The sequence below is a fragment of the Myotis myotis genome, unplaced genomic scaffold, assembly GCF_014108235.1.
Source record: "Myotis myotis isolate mMyoMyo1 unplaced genomic scaffold, mMyoMyo1.p scaffold_m19_p_1, whole genome shotgun sequence".
NCBI classification, from domain to species: domain Eukaryota; kingdom Metazoa; phylum Chordata; class Mammalia; order Chiroptera; family Vespertilionidae; genus Myotis; species Myotis myotis.
Genome location: NW_023416313.1, coordinates 61,587,457 through 61,611,341, shown reverse-complemented (window position 1 = coordinate 61,611,341; position 23,885 = coordinate 61,587,457). Strand labels below are relative to the sequence as shown.

Genomic DNA, 23,885 nt, shown 5'->3' with positions numbered 1-23,885 from the left:
GAGGATGCAATTTTCCCCTCTGTCAGCAACCCTAGTGGGACACTTCAGTTCAGTAAAGAAGGTATTGGAAACTTTTATGGCTGCATTCCAATCCGGATTCATAGTGTATTATATTATAACTAGAGGCCCGTTGCACAAAAATTTGTGCACTCAGGGGGGCAGGGGGCGGAGGGGAGGTCCCTCAGCCTGGCCTGTGCCCTCTCGCAGTCTGGGACCCCTCAGGGGATGACCACCTGCTGGCTTAGGGCTGCTCCCTGGGGAATTGGGCCTAAGATGGCAATCAGACATCCCTCTGGTAGCCCAGCAGTCCTCGGGGGATGTCCACTTGCCAGCGGGGAGCAGGCTTAAACTGCAGTCGGACATCCTTAGCGCTGTTGAGGGGGCAGGAGAGGCTCCCACCACCACCACTGTACTGGCAGCCATCAGCCTGGCTTGTGGCTGAGCAGAGCTCCTCCGATGTGAGAGCGACCTGACCACCAGAGGGCAGCTCCTGCATTGAGCGTCTGCCCCCTGGTGATCAGTGTGTGTCATAGTGACCTGTCATTCCCAGTCTTTCTGCTGTTAGGGTCAGTTTGCATATTACCCTTTTACTATATAGGATAGAGGCCTGGTGCACGGGTGGGAGCCGGCTGGTTTGCCCTGAAGGGTGTCCTGGATCAGGGTGGGGGCCCCACTTGGGTGCCTGGTCAGCCTGGATCATGGGCTAATGGCTGTTTGCAGCTGGTCACACCCCCTTCAGGGTGGGCATCCACTGGGGTGCCTGGTCAGTCTGGGTGAGGGGCTGAGGGCTGTTTTCAGGCTGGCAGGTGACTGAAGCTCCCAATCTCTCCTTTTTTTCTTTTCTTTTTATTCTGGGATTTATTTACCTTCTATGGCTGTCACTGTTGCTGAGAGCCGGGTTTAGCTCTGAGGCTCAGCTCCAGCTCTGAGACCTCGGCTGCTGAAAGCAGGTATCTGGGTTTGTTTGGGTTCTATAATTGTAACACTGATGCGGTCCTGCTTGCTCCAGCTCTGATGGCTGAAAGCAGGTTTCTGGGGTTTGTTTAGGTTCTATACTTGCAACATAGTTGCTTAGAGTGCAAGCTCAGAGCCCAGCAGCGGCAGGCGGGGAACCTTGGCTTCCACCTTCACTGGAGCAAGCAAGCCTCCTGTTCGCTTCAGCTGCCTGGCTGCCGGCCGCCATCTTGGTTGGCAGTTAATTTGCATATCTTGCTGATTAGCCAATGGGAAGGGTAGCGAAGTTACGGTTAATTACCATGTTTCTCTATTATTAGATAGGATTAAATTTCTCCAAATTTTCTATTTTATAATTCATTCTGAATTTAGGAGGGGGGGAAAAGGATTTGGTTATTGTCCCTTTTAAGCCCCCAAAATACACACACACTGAATCAATGTGAAAAAAATTGAATTGAAGTATAGTTTTTGACCAATACAATATCCATTGAACCTTAAATTCAACCTTGAAAATAGTTCCTCTAAAAAAATCTGAATTACTAAAAACAGAAACCTGTCTACTATATGGAGACTGACACCTTGCAAGCATAGCAAAGATTCCCTGAGCTTTTATTGTTTGACATTTTTATTTAGGAAGGTCAGAGTGTTATACTCAGCCCACTTTATCATTATGATTAAAAAGGATATTCCCTTTTTGAAGAAAAGTTTCGCCTCAGGGGATTGTGAGCATTTTCTCTTATTGTAGTGATTTAATTTTAATGTATATAAAAATTCTTACAATGATCTGTATGACAGTTTTTCAAAGCAGTCATTCATAAGGGCAATATGCTGATGACAGCATTACGAAAACACACGTATAAGGGAGACGAGAGAAAGATCACTACAGACCTGCAAACTCAGCACAGCATTACAGGTTGACAATCAGCTAGAAAACAACAATGTCATGAATCAAACTTCACGGGACAAATTCTCCACACAGATCAAACTTCACTGTCAAACTCGAGAAATTCTGAATGCCATAAAATGCATTACCCTTCAAATTTCCTTCAGCACACTCATAAGCAAAAGTAAAAAATAAAATAAAATGCCATATATCTCTCTGAAGAGCAGAACCTAATAAAACAGAGAAGCTGAAGGGATTAGAGGTGACTAGAATTACTTAGTTGTTCTGGATGTCTGTTTATTGATCTTTTAAACAACTGTTAGGTAAAGACATTTAAAGCTGGATTTAATTGATTCCAACAAATATTTAATGTGGATCTATAATTTATTCATCCATCTGTCAGTAATTATAGCACATTTAATTATGTAAATTAAACTGATTTCACTTTTTCCTCTGTATAATTAGAAATACAATAACATTTTAGTTTGTTGAATATGTTGTATTTTATATATTTTACATTTACAAATGAAACTATTTCTATAAAATGTTTGGCTAATCGCTCACTGTGAGCTGTTTTAGAGCCAGCTCCTAAGGAAGGCACGACTCAGCCGTTCAGCTGGTGGAGGTGCAGGCTCTCTCTGGAGAGTGGTCTGTGTAGAAGGCTAAACCAACGCTCTCCTTACATACGGAGTGGTGAACAGAATGTTGTTCTTGCTGTTTCACTACCTAGAGTTCATAGGGAAAACAGGCTTCCAATAAGGAAACCAATAGGTGTAAAAGTACAAATTTTGGTGATATAAAGGGAAGCAATGAGCACCTAGGAAAGAGAATAACATGAAGGATGCCCTTTACACATGATGACACATTGTGCCTAAATAAGGAAATGGCCCCTAATGCTAAACCTATAGGACAAGGGAACAGACAGGCAGTAGGCAGGGGCATGTCTGAAAGAGAGAGATTGACGAAAGCTCAAGGGTGGGTGTGGGGTAAGGTTTTTTTTAAAAAATAGGAACTGAAAAAAAGTACAGTGTGACTAGAATTTAGTGAGCAAGAGGGATATTGGCATATGATTATTATAGGCTCTGCTAAGCATTGGTTTTATGTTAAGTTCACTGGAAACCATGAAAATGTTTTAAGTAGGCAGTCCTCGGGTTACGTCAAACTCGATGTATGTCATTGCATAGTTATGTCGCCATCTCCCATTTACTTATAAAAAAAAAAAGTTCTGTCATTTCAACGTATGTACATATGTGCTTTATGCTTTTTTATTATTTATTTACCACAAGTAAAGGTCAGGGGATTGTTATCTTTCTTTTAAATTTTTGTTACTCTTTCACTTCATTACTGCTGTGTATGTGCTCCATGTGAGTGACGTAGGTGCTTATGTAGGTGGGTTCCCACTTACAGTGAAAATCGCATTATGTCGCTGTGGGAACAGATCTCCAACGTAACCGGGGACCTACTGCATCTTCCCATTATATTTAGCCAGCATCATTCTGACTGCTATATGGAGAAGAAAATAGAGGCAAGGAATACATAGGTATAGGGGACTTTTGAATACTCTAGAATAATGCAGTTCAGAAGAAATGCTTTAGGCAAAAGGAATAGAGTCCTGTATTCTTTTCAGACTCAAAATAACTAGATTTATGGACTTGTAACTTATTATGCAGGTAGGTTAAAGAAAGGAAAAAGTCAAGAATAACTCCCTGCTCTGTTCTGAGCAAGGAAGGCTGGATGGTGGCAGCATCTCTAATACTGGGAAAACTGCAGAAGTAGGTTTAATTGGAAACAGGGGTGGATGGGAGATAGAGAAGCAAGATGAATTGAGAGGGAAGGCAAATGGAACATACTGAGCATATTAAAAAGTGAGATTACTTTAAGATATTCAAGCAGATATGATTGTAAGAGTTGTTTTAAGAGACAATTAGGTTGCTAAAAGCTATAAATAGTGCTAGTAAGAGGGCCAAGGACACAAATAATATCTAAATGAATGCATTCCTCTTTTAAATGATAGCAGCACCCATGTTTTCTAACCAGCACTCCTCATTTTTCCCTTCACACAACCATACTTTCCTGGGAACTTCACCTTCCTCCACTTCGGCCACATGGCTGGGCCAGAGCTGCTGGGAGTAAGATATGATCATGCTGTCACAGTGCATGGATTGCAGAGAGGGAGCATGAACCCTATTCCCATCTAGGCTCAGGACCTGTTCTGGCAGTGTTGGTACAAGAAGAAAGAAAAGTTCATCTTTCTTGTTGTGCTTGGATCAAAAGTGGTTAAGTCTAAGAGCTACCGTGGGCCAAGTTTTTGGTGATACAAGAGAATGGAAGTTGGTGAGAGAGAGAGAGAGAGAGAGAGAGAGAGAGAGAGAGAGAGAGAGAGAGAGAGGGAGAGAGAGATCAAAGAACAGCAGGGATGAGTAGAGAAAATGAGGATTACTATCATCTTAATTGTTAATGATAGTTGTTCCTAGGCCCCAGCCTCAGTCTTGTCTTTGGTTCCATGAGTCACTCAGGTAGTCTTTTAACAAATTCCTATTTTAGCTTATGGTAGACCAAATTATTTTCTTGACATTTATTATTAAGAGAGATATAATCAAGAAAAAGAGAAAGCCAAAAAGCAAAAGTCAAGGAAAGAGAATTACAAAGAAATTAAATATTTCTAAAAAACAGTGACTAGTGGTAGGATCCTAAGTAGCAGTCTTCAAGTCTAGTTTTGTTTGCAGTTGCTTTTTAAATATGTACTTTAAATTTGCATTTAAATAAAATGGGAACTAAGAACTCAAAACTAAGTTGTATTAATAAAATGCATACAACTATAGTCTGTGTATATTTATAAGTATTACATGTTGGCAACTATGCTAACTTTATGTATTTTCAATCATAGTGCTTACATGTTATTTTGTACTTAGCTCTTTTTTCTATTATATAACAAGCTTTTCAATATCAAATAATATTAACAACTATTTGAAAACTAGACAATATTTGATAGATGTAATATTTCTAAATGTTCTCAGACAAAACGTAATTATTATTAATATTGTTAATTCTAATAACCACTAATATTTCAAGTGATATACTTAAACCTATTTTCTGATATGTCAAATTTAGATAGTATCTAATAGTCTTTGTTATAAAACATTACAGCATTAATATGCTTTATTACTGACATTTACATTGTTGGATACAATTAGATTGTTTTAAAATTATAGTATTTTTTCCATTTTCTATATTTTAATCATAAATATTGGAAATATATTTATGATTTTGATATGTGAATATTACTTAGGTTTAAAACAAGTTGTATAATTAGTCCAATAAAAAAGGAAATGTAATTCCAATAGATTTTTCTGAGTAAAAAGAAAAATTCTTTAAGGTTCAAGGTCTAATGGGGCATCTTTTAATTTCACCCTCCATTCCTTACATATGAAATTGTAATGGGCATATCCTGTTACATTTTGCTGATATTACATTATCTGTTAAACCTTCAGGATATTTAGACAACTTTAGAACCATATTGAATATTTTTGTACATGCACTATTTTTGGTTTTGAATTATATCTTAGGGATAAATTGTAGGGGTAGAATTAATCAAACAATATGGATATCTTTATGACTCATGCTACATATTGTTAAATTGTGTTCCAAAAGATTGTAACAAGTAAATGTCACTAGAAATAAATATATGCATCAGTTTTCTAGCAATGCTCGAGCCTTGAATTTGCCTTTAGAAACTATTAGCTAGATTGGTGAATATAATATGTGATTTCAGGCTTACCTTTGCTTAACCAGAGAAATGGGTATTACTAGATGTACGAGTATGTACACTAACTATATCTTTTCTGCTTTGTCTACTATATGTATTTGCTTCATACCAGTTAATAAAACACACATGCAACCTATATGTTCATGCAGACTAATGTCACCCCAATAAAATTTAAAATAAGTAAATAAATACTGTTTTGAGAATATTACTTAAGTCCTACTGATGCCTGAGGTTTGAGAACTAAGTTGATTTGAAATAAAACTATCTTATCTAATAATAGACAAACATGGTAATTAACTATACCTCCGCTATGCTTCCCATTAGCTAATCAGCAGGATATGCAAATTAACTGCCAATAAAGCTGGTGGCCAGCAGCCACGCAGCTGAAGTGAACATGAGGCTTTCTTGCTCCAGTGATGGAGGAAGCCAAGGTTCCCCTCCTGCCACGGCCCAGCTCTGAGCTCCGGATACAACGATGTTGCAATTATAGAAACTAAACAAACCCCAGATACCTGCTTTCAGCCAGCAGCGGGCTCAGAGCTGGAGCCGGCTCTCAGCTCCAGTGACAGCTATAGAAGGTAAATAAATCCCAAAATAAAAAAAGAAAGAAAGAAAAAAAAGAGGCTGGGAGCTTCAGTTGCCTGCCAGCCTGAAAACAGCCCTCAGCCCCTCACCCAGGCTGGCCAGGCACCCCAGTGGGGACCCCACCCTGAAGGGGGTGTGATCAGCTGCAAACAGCCATCAGCCTGTGATCCAGGCTAGCCAGGCACCCAAGCTAATGGGCTGAGGAAGTGCAGGAAGTATAACCATGGTGTAAACAAGTGAAACTCACAAGAACAGTGTAAACAAGTGAAACTCACAAGAACAGTGTAACTTTGGTAACCACTACCTTGTTTACCTCTGACTATAAAATAAAGGCTCAGCTTGCCTTGGGATCTTTCTCTGTGGCCTCAGCCAGGCACAGGGAAGGTCCACGGAGACTAAGGAAAGCTAGAGAGTTCTGAACGCTGTGTCCGTGTAAAACATTCTTCGCCGACTCCATCCACACCTTTGGGAACCCCTGGACCACTGGGCTGGACCCCAGCAGATAGTTACATCTACCCTTTTCATTCATCTTATTAATAAAATATATGCGCTTTTTTGAACAATGTCTATCCCATACGTTAAACTGTCTACTAGGCATGTCCATGTAGATACCCGTCATGCATCACAATCTCATCATATTCTAAATAAAACTTGTCATCTTCTCACATTTTTCTTTCTTTTTGGATTCTCTGTATCAGTGAAAGCTATCATTATCAATGAATCTCTTAATAAATACCCTGGGAGTCATCCTGGTTGCTTTGCTTCTCACATTCATCTATCCCAAATCCAAGAACTTCTCTTACAAAGTATTCTTTGGATGTGTCCCTTCCCTTCTACTTTAACTGCCAGTGTTTATTCCAAGCCCTCATGTTTTCCCAACTAAATCACTGCTAAAACCTTTTTAACAGCATTTTCTCCTCCAGATTTGTTTCTCTTAATATATGCTCCTTATTGCAGCCAAACTAAACTTTCCTTAATAAAATCAGATCATGCTTCATTGGTTTCTTACAAATTCAAGACAAGTTTAATACTCTTTAGCATTACCCATCTGGTTCTTCTTGACCTGATCTCTGACTCTTTGTCTGACCTACAACTCCCCTGGATACTATAAGCTCCTGAAAAAAAAAAAAAAAAAAAGGTATGACTTTCTGTTCCAGAAATCTGATAAGCTCTTGAAGGTGTCTTTGTTTTTTGTAATACTTTAACCCAAAGCCTAAAGTATGTTTACTTCACCTTTTTCTTCACTTGGCTCAGGATTCTTGTGATGTAAAATATAAATTATTTTATACATTTCACTTATTTTCAAGTCTATAAGGTGAAACTAATTTGATTCTTACAATTACAATGCAAATGATTTTATGTTTTTATTCTTTTTGAAAGAGCTGAGCAAAGAAAACCTTGCAACTTGCATTTATTCTTAGAAAGATCAACCTAGTTTTTATTCAGTTTAATGTTACCAAACTCTTGTAAAACAATGTAATACAGAATTTAATAATCCAAAAGGGCAATTTTTAGGCACCCCTAAAAATCACTGTTGTGTATAATATCTTCTGAGCTTATTATTAAGTACTATTTGTTTTTGTTATTCAATTCAAATGCAAAGCAAAGAATATGGCTAGAATATTTAAAGAGTAACAATTCATTAAAGAAATATATGGGGCCTTTAATTTAAGTTTAATGCTATTTTATTTTTCAACTCTCTTTAAATACTTATACCTGAAGGAGTGTATATTTGTTTCATTTTTAGTAAAACATGTAAAATAGGAAAGATATATACAGAGACTATATACTTTATTCAAAAGTTTTAAAATTTATCTTTCCTAATCTAAATTCATTAGTCTGTTAATTTTAATCTAATTTCAAAGTTGCACACACCAAATTCTATTGAATCATAGTTTGTTTGGGCTGCTATAATAAAATGCCATAGATTGGGTGACTTATAAATAATAGCAATTTACTTCTCACAGTGCTCGACAATGGGAAGTCTAAGATAAAGTCACCAGCAGTTTTGGTGTCTGATGAAAGCCTGCTTTTTCATAAATGGTACCCACAGTTGGTGGAAGGGTGAGAGATCCCTCTGAAGTCCCCTTTATAAAGACACGAATCCCATTAATGAGGGCTTCTCTCATGACCGAATCAAGCCCCAGAGGCCCTACCTAACACCATCATGTTGGGGGTTAGGATTCAATATATGAACTTAGAGGTAGCATAAACATTCACACCATATCGGAATCCCAAGAACTACCAACTCTAATTATATGGCAAAAAGCTGAGTACAATGTCCATCACATAGAAAGATTTAGTGAATAATAGATATGGCCATCATTGGTACTTGTAAGAAGAAGAAATATATCATTACTACTTGATAATGAAAGAAGAAGACAAAGAAACAGAGGCAAAAGTGTGAGAAAAGGGGAGAAAATAAATGGTGGAAGAAATGACAAAAACAACTAGAAGCAGGTGGAGAAGGAAGAAAAGGAAGAAGAGGAAAACTGGGAAGTGGGGTGGAGAGATGGAGCCAATGGGCAGTACAGTCTGTTTTTCTAGGAACAAAGCAAATCGCTTTCCTGGGAGAGGGGCAGTGCAAGACACCAATAAAATGAACTGGAATTTAAACAAACATTAGTTGTCTTACAGTATTTGCTGCCTTGGTATTTCCAATATGAGGCCATGTACACATGTTGATGTTTTTATGTAAGTAAGCGTGTGCAAGGAAACAAACATATCAAGTTTTCCTTTGATTCAATATCTCTTTAGTTTGAAAAATAATAAGGTAGTTTAATCCATTAAAATAAAGCGTGGATGTTATTTACTCTATAAAAGTAATATTTATCAGTATTAAAATATATCCACAAAAGAATAAAATTTTATATAAGATTGCATAGGTCTCATCCCATGTTATCTATTCTATAGTTATATTTCTAAGTAATCCATGTGTTTAAAAATTGCATATAAGCAGAAAATTTTCACAAAGATTTATTAGCTGATACTTGGCATTTTCATACTTCATTTACATGTCCTTTCAAGGGAATACTTATAAGGTCAGATTTCTGAATATCTTTTTCATTGTAAATGAAGATTTTTTCACTGTAAAATAAACACAGATATTCAACTCTATAATATTCTGTAGCTATAAAGTTAATAGTTATGAAATTAAAAAACAATGTATGTGAACAATTTAAAAGAGGAAAGTGAGTATGGGACAAATTTTACGCCAATGAATATAAACTTTTTACATAAATAATGCATATTAAATACAAATCAACACATACACACAAATTCATATATTCTCAAGATGTACAACTTACATGGGTTGCTGGTTACCACTTCTAAAAATAAATCTGAACACACAATAGGGAGAGACAAAATCCAATATCTTATAACAATGACTGCATTTTAAACTGCTCTGTGTGAAAAGTGGGTGATCTGAGCTTAGGCCAGAGCCAACCAGATGCACCAGTGGACAGTTTAAATTCTGCTTCATCTCTGCTCATCCCAAATAACCAAAGAACATATATGCATAACCCATGGACACAGACAGTAGCATGGGGAAAGCCTAGGATAGGATAGAGGTTGGGTGGAAGGGGGCAACAAGGGAGAAAATGAGAGATATCTGTAAGAATGTCAACAATAAAATACAATAAATAATAAAAACATATAGCCAATAAATATAAATCAAAAGAAAGTTGGAGCAACAATCCTAATTTCTGATGAACAAACAAAATCCTTCTTTGGATGACTTGCAGCCTTATGTGACTCTCATATGCTTTGTATGCACAGTTCTGACCCAAATTTAAAATAATAATAAAAATTCAAAAACAGGTGACTAGTAGATAAGTAAGTTTAATTCTCATCTTTGGATTATATGCCCTCCGGGGTTTTGTAACTACATGACCTCCAGTTACTCTTAACTTCATTTGCCTTCTACTGTGGTTTTCACATTGGCCCTTTCCAACTTGTTCCCCATTGCCTACACTGTAACTGTACTTTTCTCATCATTGTACGATCCAAATGTCCCTTTCAGGATTGTGTTAATCTCTGTCATTGTTGATTCTTTTTTTTTTTTTTTTAAATATATTTTATTGATTTTTTACAGAGAGGAAGGGAGAGAGAGATAGAGAGTTAGAAACATCGATGAGAGAGAAACATCGACCAGCTGCCTCCTGCACATCCCCCACTGGGGATATGCCTGCAACCCAGGTACATGCCCCCGACCGGAATCGAACCCGGGACCCTTCAGTCCGCAGGCCGACGCTCTATCCACTGAGCCAAACCGGTCTCGGCTGTTGATTCTTAATTAGTATGTCTTTCCCCACCTTAACATTAGGCTTGATATCTCTTCTGGATATTCTAGAAATTTGGAATGTTCTAAGAGTGCCTGAATATGTGAATTTGTAATTTTCTTTGGAATAGAGAGAAATGGCACTGTTATCTGCACTGATGTCTGCAACAAAATGCCCATGAATTTAACCAGCTACTAGAAAGCACTGGAAACATTTTGCACAACTTCTTGCACATGGTGTGAAAATGGGCAAGGAACCAGAGTCTCCGGGAAGGTCAGGCAGAGGTGACTCAGAAAAATGCAACATCCCTTCCCCCCTCTCATTTGTCTTAAAAATGACAAATGTGAATTGATGTTCCTTGTGGAACCTCTATTCTCCCACTGATGGCAGCCTTAACCGTTATAATTCTTGGTGGCCTGCATCTGGAAGCCTATCTCAATCTGGGAGCCTCTTCACTGTATCCCACATTTACGTAAGCATTTCTGTGCGTTATATATGCTTCATCATTACAGGGTATTTCTTTCTGTGTGTATAGTCTCTCTTCTTTTACCCGCATTTAAATGTTTCGATTTGGTAGGTCTATTGGCCTCTTTTATTTGCAATAGTTCCAATGTAGGTGATACTTAAAAGCAGAAGCAATAATTCAGCGGGAGGGTGCTTAGAAATTTCTGACCTCATGAGCATTGCAATGAGTTCAGTTACAGCCCTAAATTTCTCTTTTTCAACTAAGTAGACAGAGTTTTAAGGGCTAATGTTCATAATGGTAGCTTCAATAATAAATAAGAGTGAAAACTCAGCAGAACTATCTTTTTATTTTGTGTCAGGTGACTTTAAATTGTATAAACCTTTTTGCATCTCAACTTTTTAATCAGTAAAATGAGGATAATCATATTTTGCATCATAGAGTTGTTCTGAGAATTAAATGAGAAGAAAATATGGACAAGAAAATTTCAATATATGTTAGTACCATTCTTACCAATAATTAGTAATTATTACCAAACTCAAAGATTATAATTTAGGAATAAATATCTTACAAGTTAACATAGTCAATTGTCTGCATCATTTCAGAAATATCTAAAGGTCTGCCAAACAAAAATTTTCCCCAATGATGCTTAAATTCCTCAAAGAAGTTGACATGCATTTCATGGGGGAGGTAGCTCCCTTAGAATGATCATTATTGCACTTGAGAATATGATATGAATATCTTTCATGACAAGGCAGACTGAGGCTAAATTAGAAAACTAATGTCCGAAGATAAAATTGTTACAAAGACTGAAAGCAGACAATAATAAAAAGGATTAAAAAGAGCCCACATCTGCAAGTTGTAAAGTTTCATGAGTTGTTTTTGCCATGATTCTCTCAAAGATATCTCCAGATTTCTCAAAGGGTGAAGGGCATACCTATCCTTGCAATTTGAATCCCAGTGCTGTTGTAACAGCAGCCAGCACCTTTAAGATTCTCATTATCTGACAAGGATGACTGTCCAGCTCACCTATGAGACCCAGCTCACATATGTCTCTCTGGCTAGTGCAGAGAGACAGAGGTCACTGGAGAACAGCAATGGAGAGCAGCTGCTGGGAGTCAGGATGTGAGAGAATATTCAAGGCAACTTGCCCAAGATGGTGAACTGACATCAAGATGCAGAGGTATCAGTGATCGAATTGAGAAAAGAAAATTAGTAAAAGGATCAGGAAAAGAACATTGGGTATGAAAAGAATAAGAAAGAAGGGCTTTGTGGTAATGGGATTGGTAGTAATGACTTGAATTCTCCCTCATTTGACATTATTTGCCATAACACTTGATGATGTGATTCAGGCATTCAACAAATTTGGCATTTCATTAAGAGACTTTCTGCTGCCCAGGAGATGGTTGTAATGTCAATTTTTACCACAATCATATTTTTCCTCAAATACTATCTCCTATTATTGCCATCTTTTTCTCAATTCCATTTACTGTTCTAATACAACTAAACAGTGCTTTTATAGCTAAAAGTCCTTCTTAGGAAAATATTCCATGTTCTTTAAGGTCCAAACGAATGAACATCCAAATGCAAGATGAACTCGGCAAAAATAAAAGGTAATTCCAGCTAAATTGTACAAAATTCTAAAAGAATTTATGACTCACAAAATCACAGTAGGTGCTGTTATACAGGGCAGGTCAAAGGCAATTATATTTCATCTGGGATATTAATTTTTAAAGCCATTAAGACAGTCTATCATTTATATAAATTTTCCATTACCAATCCTGTGACATTTCCATAACTTCAATGATACTCTCTTTTCAACAGTATTCAATATTCAGAAATATAAAATTATATGTTGGCTGACACATTTTCCTTCCCTTTCTTTCAGCAAGTGCTCTCTTTTCAGTTTGTTTGGGGAGGATACTGTATTAGTGAGAGCCCTGCAGTGGTGGCCCTTTAAAATATAAATGCACTGCAATTTGTGCTTGACTCTCATGGTCACTAATAATTTCTTTTGAGAAAAACAGATTAGGTGACTGTCTCCCTATAATTTCTTGAATGATGTCATCTAAAAAGTATAACATTTTCCCCTTAGTTCTTTATAATGCAGAACTAGACCAAATGAGTTTATGCTTTTAATATTCTAAGGCATATATTAAAACTATAAAAGCTCTAACTCTATTGTAATGGAATTTGAAGGACAAACATAGTGGATGACATGAATTTTCTCATTTTTGATTTCATAACTATATTGTTGAGACATCATCTATATTTTAAAAAACTGTCCTCCATCTGTCCTTTTCTTAAATATATAAAATGCTGAAGTCTCTCCTATCTTTGAAAAAAAAAATCTCTCCTTGTCTTGAGTCCACTCTAACTCCCTCTCATCATTTTACTTTCAAGTTCAGGTTTTACAAAGTGTAGGTCGCACTTATTGATTCTTCTGCTCAAAATTCCCCAGTTATTCTTTATTGAAAGTTGCCAGGAAATATTTTTAGCATGTATAAGTGAGTTTAAAAAATAGCATATACTTATAGACTCACTAAGCACTCTCAAATTTTAGCAAGTTTTCCTGTTTCTTTGATTTCTTAAATAGAGAGATACTGTTAACGTCCTTTGTACAGTTGTCTAATTTACCTCCCATCCTACTTGAGTGAATCACTAATGTAATTTGATGTATATTTCCCCTGGATTTTTAAAATAATTTTACTACATCTGTATATGACCACAGACACAATTTATACAAATTACATCTTATTTTATTTAGGTCCTCCCCCTACCACATGCTGTGCGTGCTTCCCCTTGCCCCTAAATGGTGCTATTTTTCCACCACGTTCTTTTCTCCACTCATGACACCTGGCTTTGTCTATTTTTCAATAAATAACTTGGAGAACTTATATGCCAAATGCTATGTCATACAAAATCCTGTTTAATGCTCTTTGCATGTTGCAGTATCACCTGCGGTTTACAATTCCCCAGTCCATTATACGGACCTCTCCCCTGAGCTCCAGTTATCTGTGTCTCTCTATTTGGGGATAGCTACTTGGCGGATACATTGGCCTCCTCCATCCCCTTATTGGTTCTACTTCCTAATTTCTGAATATCATAAATGGCTTCACAGGTCACCCAGTGACTTTATATATCAGAGGTCACCTGTATATTCCTCTCCATTTAGTCATCAATCTCTGATGATTTTAACTCCTACACAATCCCTAAATGCATCTCCTCTCCAATTGTCCTTCTAAGGCACTTGTCAACTTTCTGTATTATTTCAACCTTTTCAGGTTTACTTTCACTCTATCGCCTTCAGATATAATCCACCTGAAGGAAGAAATAGCTTTAAATAGTTCTCCTAGCATGGAGTTGGAGCACCTCACCATGACAGCATGACAGAAGGCTCTCTGCTAACTGGCACCTGCCTCTATCCCAGACTCATCTCTGCTGCTCTCCACCTCACACTGCTCTGCTCTCGATTAACTCGGAATTATTTTTAGTTCCCATACAGAGGTGGCTATTTTAGAACCAGGCACATTTGCTGTTCATTCTGCCTGAAAAACCCCTCAGACTTTCCTCACTTGTCTATCGTTTACTCATCCTTCAGGGATCCTTTGTCCTTAGGGTAGGCACAATTCCATTTCCCCCCATCTTATCACTTTTTGTATTTCCCAAGCACACTATTCCCAGGGCATTGTAGGAGTCCCACCAGTCTTAGTGGGAACTGAACTAAATTTAACTGTCCGGCATGCCTATTTTGGAAATAAAACAAAGTTTTGTGGGTTTTTAAATACAAAGTTCATAGTTTGTCATTGGTGATAACATCATCTTTGCTGACATGTGGAAGCCATTTATATTTGTCTCCTTTAATTTGCTGCTGTCATGAATCATATTGATAGATTCACTAAAAAATGTAACTATCCTTGAAATCTTACACCGTCAGCAAAACCAGGTAGTATATTGCTAAGACTGTGAGCTCAGGAGTCAGACTGCAGGGGTTCAAATTCTAGCTTTACTACTTATTACATTTATGTAAAGAGTCTACTTTAACTTGCAAGGCCCCAATTTTTGTATCAGTCCAATGGGGTTATAATAGAAAGTACATTGCAGAGTTGTTATAAACAAGAAGTGAGATCATGTAAGCATTTGGTAACCTTTGCCTACTATTTGTGTGATTCTTTTTAATTCATGACTAGACCTTATTTTCAAATATACTTCACTGAGACATTATCTTATTCTTCAGTGAAATTGTTCTATATACATATTTAGGGGGCTTTGTTAGTTTCAGTATTAAAGTTAAGCTAGAATTTTAGAGTAAATTAGAAAAGGCCATTCAGTGCTTTCTATGGCATAAAATAAATGAGTGAAATAAGAAGCATTCATTCTGTAATGATTAGGTGGAGCTCAATTATAAAACCGTTGGTTCTTTTAACTTTAATTCTTTAAAATCATCCTTGCAATTTCTTCTTAACTTCTAGTTTTTAAAACATTTTTACACATATCAGCTCACGGATCCTCACAGTAGGTATGTGACATAGGAAGTTCAGGCTTTATATTACCATTATAAATAAATAAATAAAATTTGAGTTTATAAAAAAATGCTCAATATAAAATATTTATTAACAGTTTAAACATACTGAGAATCTCCACATTCTGCTAAATAGCAATCTTTCTATTCAAAATTTTATGCTGTCTGGTTTGATGGCTCTGTGTGTTCTGAGCAGGTTTACATGGACAGATATGATCTTTCGGTAAATTTGTGTCAATGACTTTAGCACCTTTTCATGAAAAGGGATTATGCCCAATATACTTCCACGAACATTTTGCTTGGCTATTATAGAAAAATGAACAAATACGAACTGTGAACAATTATGATGTAATTAGGCAATATTACACATAAAGGCAATTTTTATATTTGAAAGGAAACCAGTAAAGGTTGGAATTAGCCCCTCTGGCTAATAGTTTAAAGAGGCGCCAGTTTGTGCTATCAGTGTTTTTTGTTGCATATTTGACCTTAACGAAGGACAAAATATTGTGATCTGGAAAATCCCTGCCAACTGCTGAAACTCCCTCAACCATCACCTTTCCAGACACAAAGTTCCCATTTCACTTAGACAATGAAGGGTCTATTAAAATAAAAATATGAGATGACATTTTAATTCTTTCGAAATGGAATGCTCACATACATGGAAATTTACAATGCTATGCCAATGAAGAATTTTAGGTGGTGAGGTTATATGATGGGATACATGTGCAAATACACTGAATACTCAGAAAAAAATATGTTAGAAAGCAAAAGCTCTGAAGGTAATGCTATTGAGGATATTTGGAAGAAATATACTTTTTTTGAAAGTATAACTTTTTGGTTATGTCTTGAAGAAAATAAATTGGCCATATTAATTAGTTCTACAAAAAGGCCAGTAGTAGTAGAAACATATACAGTATCAGAGGCCCGATGCATGAAATACATGCATGGGGGTTGGGGGGTGTCCCTCAGTCTGGCCTGTGCCCTCTCACAGTCCAGAACCCCTCGGGTAGGGTCCATGGGCCTGGCCGGCAATCAGGGCCTATCAGGGCTTTCCTGTAGGGCACGGCTATAGGGTTAAGCCTCAGACTGACCTGTTCGCAAAGCCACAAACAAGTCCCAGCTTAGAGGGCACAGTCCTCTTAGCATAATTAGGCTTGACCTTATGACTCCCTAGATCCTTCCTAGATAGCTAATTGGCAGTGGGAGGTGCAGCAAATGCTGCCAAAACAAGTGAAACTCACAAGAACACTGTAACTATGGTGACCACTACCTTGTTTACCTCTGGCTATAACATAAAGGCTCAGCTTGCCTCTGGATCTCTCTCTGTGGCCTCAGCCAGGCACAGGAAGATCCACCTAGACCCAGCTTATTCTCTTTGTCATTTCTTCATCCTTTCGCTGCCCTCACTCAGGCTTTCGAACCCTTGGCTGAGCTGGCTCAGCACACTTGCCTTCCCCCTGCTGCTGGCAGCTGGCCCCACTCCAGCCCCTGCCACTGCTTGCCGTCTGTGCAGCACTATCCCCCCCCCTCCCCTGCCACCAGTCACCTCCCTTTGTGGGCAACAGGCATGGGGTGCAATCGCTTGGTTGGCCTGGGCCTCCCTCTGCAGGGTCATCGCTGGCCGACCCCTGCACACCTGCCATAGCATTGCTGGCCCGGGGCCTGGGCCTCCCTCTGTGGGGCAATTGATCACGGGGCTCCACAATCAATCGCCCAGCAAAGGGAGGCCCGCCTACCTGCCCACCCACTGCAGCTCCACCAGTCAGGTAGCCTGGGCCTCCCTCTTTGGAAGGATCAATTGTGGGGCTCCATGATTGATCGCCCAGCAGAGGGAGGCCCCGCCCACCCAGCTGGGGCTCCATGATTCATTGCCGCATAGAGGGTGGCCTAAGCCTCCCTCTTTGGGGAGATCAGTCGCAGAGCCTCCCCATCTATCGCCCCACAGAGAGTGGCCTGGGCCTTCCTCCACACAGCAATCAATCCTGGGGCGATGGCTGGGCCCCTCGACCAATCGCATCGCACCCACCTTGGCTGGCCTGGCGCCAGTGCGTGTCATAGTATGGTTTTCTGGAAGGTTGTACGGATGATCATTCTGCTGTTTGGTCATTTGGTCGATTTGCATATTACACTTTTATTATTATAAATTCTAAATGCTTCATAATTCCTCATTCACTGAATTCTCACAACAACTATTATGTATTACTCTAATTCTAACATTAGAAATCTGAGGTACAGACTACTTTAATGTCTTATTTAAGGTCAGAGGACAAGTGGCATAGATGAGATTCAAACACAGAACATCCATCTCCAGTGTACATACTCCTCTCCATTGAGAAAAGATGAGAGAACCCATAGTTTGTGAAAGCCATTGGACTAAGAGGAATTAAAAAATAACTAAAACATAAATACAAAGTTAGGAAATAGGATCACAGTTGGATTTCTCTACTATAAATGCCATATTCTTCTCAATTGATTACAATTTCCTCCAGGTAACAAGGCAAGGTGAGGCGAGGTGAGGTGAGGTAGATTAGTACTGCTGCTAAAATCAACTCCAGAAATATTGGTGTACAGGAGAGTTAGGAAAAGACAAGAGGTAAAGAGGTCGGGGCATGTTTTCTGCTAGTTACAATGAAAGCTGCATTGAGCAAATCGAAACTTGTACTACCAAACTTTGATTATATCACTAACTTTTAGCAAAGCAAGCTTTTCTCCTATATGTCAAGAGGTGCCTATGTATGGTAAGCCACAAATGGGTTTTCTGATCCTGGAAACAATACTCATTTTGTTTAGAAAACAATGTCCCTGAAACTCAAGTTCCTTCATTATAAAGGAAAAAAAGGTGTTTGATTAGAATGAGGATGCAGTTCACATCGGTGTGCATCAATTAGGTACATAAATAATTGGAAGCTGAAGAAGATGTGAATGATACATGAACCAAAAAAGTTTATACTCTAGCAGTTAAAACAACTCTAATATGAGACATAGGAATTCCATACACCAGTAAAGGAAGATTTTCGTTTGATTGAAAAGATATAGGATAACTCTAGGAGACAGTGATTGAGTAGTGATGAAAGGAAGAATGTATTTAAAATATTAGCTGAGAAAACACACACAGAGAATGACTAGGTCAGAGTGTGTAATTGAGCATATGTCAGCAAAACATGGATGGGATTGGATTGGGCTCTTAATGTTAAAGTAAGGGCATTATGATTCAGAGACAACAAATAATTCTGAATTGAGAGATGATGATTAGATAGATACTATCTTGTTGAGAACAAACTCAAAGATCTTTTGGTTCTGATTCAGCTTTAAAATTCTATTATTTTATGATTATAAAGGAAGCAACTCAGTTACAATTCTTTAATATATTAAAATATCACTGCATTAACCTATTCGACTAATTTCTTTCATGTCTGTTGTGTTGCCAATGCATAATTTTGGAGACTATTTCCTGATCAAAAATTATTTTAGCTTATGAATTGCTTTAACAATAATATTTAGATCTAATTGCTATGAACATCTTTGGAGATATAATCATTTAAACTTGGGTTTATGTTGTAATGAATGATAATTTAATGGTATTATTATCATTCCTCTTAGCTAAAGACTTTTGGAGTGCAAAAAGACAGCTTTTTTGGTCTTTGAAATGAGGAGAAAAAAAAACTTCCTGGTTAGAGAGTGATAAGAAGGGCAAGGGTAATCATTTTGGTCTTTCTTTTCTGTTAACTGCCTTCGTTTGCAGATTTAATGATGTTTTTTAAAGTTTGAAAAGAAGGAGGCAGAACTATTACAATGGAAGAAGTAAACAACATTTCAAAGCACAATAAGCATGATTTTTTAAATGTGCTATTGTAAACACTGTCATGAAATTAAGAATTTGTAGTATTGCTTTCCAGAAATGAAATGTCATTTCAATAGTCTACTCCATTTTCTTGTATATTGTTGGATTACATTCCATTAAAGTGTATTCTTCAGAATGTTTTTAAATATGCCCAAAGAAAATTTGCAAATGACTAGGCTTCATGTGCATTGACCTTCGATCTTCTTTTGAATCTGCAGTATGGCTCATTTTAGTCAAGCTGTTCAAACATTTGTGGTATAATGAACAAATTAAAGCAACCAGCTGTGATGTTTAATTTATGTGAAAAGTTTATGATCTACAACTATATAATACCTTAGGTAATAACTGATATTGAGTGTAACTGCACTACAGTGACATGCAAGATATGTTACAAAATATCTATGAAATGTCACATATTTTATCATATTAAGCCATTGGACTTCAGGTCTATAAAGAATGCCATCATTTATACAAAAATGTATATCAGAGGATAAATGAATAGACTCAACATTATTGTCTAAGTGTAGATGAGATATAAAGTAATTTATTCTCATGTGTCAGAAGGGAGGTTTTTTGTTCTATCCTGTATTGTTTGTAATGAAGTACCTTCATTATTTATAGACATTCTAGAATTTGGAAATGTCATTAACCATGCAGCTCAACTCTGTTTATCAAATTTCTCATTGTACAAAAGTGAAGGCATTTAATAACCCCCAAGACAAAAGGATATTCATTTATCATGTTCCCTTTTCTTTGTTCGGCATGATGTTGTTCAAGTAGCCCAGCCAGTACAGGCTGCTCCATGTCATAGATCATTAGAGAACTTAAGCTCTTGAAAAAGTATTACATATATTTTCCTATGTTGGACACTGGGTTTTCAAATCACTAAATAAGATAAGCAAAGAAAAACCAAAGATATATTTCCTTGAAAGAATATCAACCTATGAATACCAAAGTCAGCTATAAACATTTGTTGAATTTATTTTTATGGCATTTTTAGATATAGATGGGAATAGATACTGAAGAAAGCTAAGCAACTTTCTGAAGATCCCTGGCAGTTAAGGGGTGGGGACAGGGCTAACCAGTAGCAGTTGGTGAGATCTAGATCATTTGATGATCTGGCCAAATGCCTCATCTATGAGACTAATATCAAAATAGAAACTCCTTGGCATGATTTCTATATAGAAAGAAAAACTTCCAGGGTTGAAATATATAAAATATTTTTACAAGAATAAGGGGAAAAAAGAAACATTTCAAATAAGTTTGGGCATTTGCTACATAGCCTGTAGCTTTATTTGCTTATTTAAAAATCTTCAAATACAAACCCTTGGATGATTTGTGTTTGTAGATAAAGGATTTATGTAATCATATCATAAGAAAATATTTTATGACTTTAAAAATATTACCTAAAGCTGTGCCTAGAGATAACAAAGCATAAGAAAAAATGCTTTGACAGCAATTTTAGGTGGAAGAAAACATTATTCAATACCTCTGACTAGGTACATAGTTAATTTTTCAGTTGAAAATGGAAGGAAAGCTAAATGTGAAGGAACCATTCACTTTTCACTACACCAGCATTCTCTTTCACCTTGAAAACAGATTAAAGATGGAAAGGTTGAAAACTAAATTATTAACATACATAGTAGTGTAGTGCTATATGTAATTGTTTGCTTACAATTTTGAAAATAGAAATAAAGCCAGTTATTGAATAATACATCTTAATAAACCTAAAATATAGGAACAGCCCATTCTAAATGTCATCTGTGCCTAGTAGTGGCATAGAGAATAACAGAACCGGGACAGCAAAGTCAAGGCACTACAACTTTTAGCTTAATATTTGCTGTTTGTCTCCAGATGTCTGCTATAACAAGTCCACTAACATTTCTTTCTTCTCAAAAAATGTATTTATTTGTATACATTTCAGCAAGTACTGTCCATTTTTCTTAGTCTTAGTACTTAGCATAAGCAGTGAGTACTCAACATGATTATTGGTCAAAAATTATAAATCTAATAAAATTTTTAAAAATAGTGATCTGGTAATCAGAATATTAATTGCTCAATGATTAGATATCTGAAGGGGATACTGAAGGTAAACATCATTTTAAAGGTTTTGGTTTGGTATTAACATGAATTGAACACCAAAAATAAATATCAAAGACATCAATTTGATGGAAGCATTTAAGAAAATCTGAGTCCTAATTGAAAATATTTAAAATCACAGCAAATATTTAACAATCAATACCTTGTTTTAAAATGTCAACATTTTTCACATAAATAATTATAGTGAATTACAGAGCTATAGCAAGGGCCTGGGTTTATAACCTATAGCAGTTTTTACAGTTAGGAATATTAAACAGAAATTATTGAACATTTATGTGTAGAGGATTTATTTAAGCCCCATGGGGGGGAAGAAAGCATGAATATATAATCTCTGTATTTCAGAGGTGTGAAATCTAGTTAAAGAGGTAAAGAAAACATGTAATACAATAATGATTATTATAACTATACAAGCATAAAATTAGTTGCTAAATTACAGGAGAAAAAGATCAATGAAGGATGCAACAATCACTTAAGGTTTCATAGAGGTAGGATAATACTGATTAAACTTTTCATCCATTAATACAACATTAAACCACATAAACTGATACCTAAAACAGGAATTTTTCTTAATAAAGATAATTCTCAGTATTCTGACTGAAAGTATACGTATATTATATTAATAATAAAAATGTACAATTGAAACTCATGCTCAGTTAAGTGTCTTCAACCTACATCTCTCTTATCTATAATAATAAAAGCATAATATGCTAATTAGACCAGACGTCCTTCTGGATGTCCTTTTGGATGAAACTGGGGCTATGAGGGAAGCCCGGGTCCCGGGTGCCAGAGGGAAGCTGGTGATGGCAGCTGGGGGAAAGAAGTCCTAATCTTGTATAAATTTTGTGCATCAAGCCTCTAGCATTGACATAAAAATCAAAATGTAAAAGTTGTTAAATCTAACTTTCTATGCTTTGCTATTAATTCATTTTATTTTTTACTGAATTTATTGAGGTGGCATTGGTCAATAAAATATATAGGCTTCGGTACACAATTCTATAATACATCATCTGTATATTTTATTGTGTTAACCACTCAAAGTCAAGTCTCCTTCCATCACCATTTATCTTCCCTTTAGCCTCTACTACATCCCCCAAGCCCCTTTCCCTTTGGTAATCACCATTCTGTTGTCTGTGTCTATGAGTTTGTTGTTGTTGTTGTTTTTGTTGTTGTTTGTTTGTTTGTTTGTTTTGCTTAATCCCTTCACCACCTATTTCAACCAGTCCCCAAACACTCCAACCCTCTGATAGCTGTCCATCTGGTCCTTATATCTATGAGTCTGTTTCTATTTCATGTGTTTATTTTGTTCATTAGATTCCACATATGAGTGAGCTTATATGGTACTTATTTCTCTCTGACTGCCTTATTTTAATTAGTATAATGCTCTCCAGGTCCATCCATGCTGTCACAAAGGTAAGATTTCCTTCTTTTTTTAGAGCTGAGTAGTATTCCTCTGTGTAAATGTACCACAGCTTTTTTCTCCACTCCCTACAGATGGGTACTTGGGCTGCTTCCAAACCAGGGCTATTGTAAATAATGCTGCAATGAAAATAGGGGTGCATTAATTCTTTGAATGAGTATTTTAGATTTCTTTGGGTATGGTCCCAACCAACTGAGCCACACCAGCCAGGGCTTAATTTAGCTTCTCATTGCCTATTGTGGAATTGTAAGAACACAATATACATGGAGGTATGTAGCAGGAAATTATATTACTAAGGTATTGTGAGGTATGGTTATAAATTGCCTGTTAAGTCTCTCACATATTGGCAATAATAAGCCATCAAAAGTCTCCTGGCGTGGGTACAGTATACTGTATAGATTAGAGCAGGAGGGGAATAGCATGTGAATGAAAGGAGCCTAGATAGTTAAGTGTGGAAGATGAGAAAACACTGGGAAGTGAGAGTGGTGTTTATCTCCTGTAAACTCTGATTGGCTACATGGCATCTTAAAAAAACTGCACATTCCCAGTGTTTCCACTTATTAGAAAATTTCTTATTGTGTAGATATGACTTGTGTCCTAAAATTTAAGCCTAAATTTGATTGTTTATTCAACTCCAAATTGTGGGTGCGGATTTTTGCTAATGCCTGCACAAACAACATCACTACTCTTCTGTGTTAATTTTCTTTCATGTGCAGATATCTTATTCTGGGAAGTAACTATAAAGACCTTTTGTAAAATTATAAAATATGATTAATGCTTCTTTGCCTCTGTAATGTGCCTCATTACTCTAACTACTAACTCATTTATAACATGCTCAAATTAGTCACATTAGTAAATGATTTCTAATTATCAGTAGCTTTATAAGTTTACCAGCATTAGCCTTTGGCAAGCAGAAGAGGAAGAGAGGACTAAGGAAGAAAGAATGGGGAAGTAAGAATGTAAGTATGTGTGTATGGAGGAAAGATGAGGAAATAAAGGGTAATGAGAAGATAAAGTTTGTGTGTGTGTGTTTTTTAAATTGTCCCCTAGATGTTTAATTAAATATATGAC

General features: G+C 36.8%; 1 protein-coding gene across 3 annotated transcripts in view; it reads right to left on the bottom strand.

Moving 5' to 3' along the window:
• CCSER1 (coiled-coil serine rich protein 1) overlaps window positions 1-23,885 on the bottom strand; it is an 801,991-nt gene that overhangs the window by 151,601 nt on the left and 626,505 nt on the right. The gene's annotated exons all lie outside the window — the stretch shown is intronic.